Below are 886 nucleotides of genomic sequence, written 5' to 3'. Positions count from 1 at the left end.
ACGTCAGCATGCTCTAAGCGGGTTGGGCAGCAGCCTGACCTTTGACTCTGCGATTTTTTTCTGTCCTCTTACAGGTATGGGTGGAATTTTCATTTCCTCTCATATGTTGTCTTCTAGCTTGATGGCTCCACACCTTGCCATTCTTACCCCGGTAACCGTTGCTGTTTTTAACTTCGTCGAGCTGGATTTAGAATTGTAGTACCTACACTCCATGCTCTATTAGATAACTAGGTAGTACAACACTGGACCTATTTTTCCCTCAAAAAGTGTATCAAAGGTAGAAGAGCTGTTCAGATGTGTTCAGGAAAGCCATTGGCCACATTACGGATGTACTGAGCTGTTATTTTTGCGACTGTGGCCTTCCTGTTAGCCGCCTATCTCAGCAGCAAGGTGTCTTCAGCTCCAGAAAGCACACAACACCATTCCCAGTACATTCCAAACATTGCAGTGCAGGGTTCCCATAAGTCCGGTCCGGGAAGGTCAGTCTGCACCACAGTTTGCTTATTTCCCTGCTGCAAAACACCAGCTAAACCTGGAGGGCCTGTACTACGGAGCGGGGTTACTGGCTTATCAGGGAAACTTGTCGGATTTCAGGTAGTCTGGACAAAATGTAAGTGAACGAACATGAAGTCCATTTAAACTGCGGTACCTTAAATCCGACAAGTTACCCCGATAAGCCAGTAACCCCGTTGTAAGCTTGTGAAGTAAATTAGGTACGTATGAGCAGGGAAATCTGTAAACTATGGTGCAGACTGACCCTCCAGGACCGGACTTAGGAGAAATCTGTAGTAGTGCGTGCAAATCCCAGGAAGGTGGCTATTTCTGATCCACCAGAACCAGCACGGATCGACACCAGCCATCACACCCGTGCTCAGAATCCCTCAGC

Source organism: Brienomyrus brachyistius, chromosome 21 (genome assembly GCF_023856365.1).
Source record: "Brienomyrus brachyistius isolate T26 chromosome 21, BBRACH_0.4, whole genome shotgun sequence".
Taxonomy (NCBI): domain Eukaryota; kingdom Metazoa; phylum Chordata; class Actinopteri; order Osteoglossiformes; family Mormyridae; genus Brienomyrus; species Brienomyrus brachyistius.
This window is presented reverse-complemented; position numbering follows the sequence as displayed.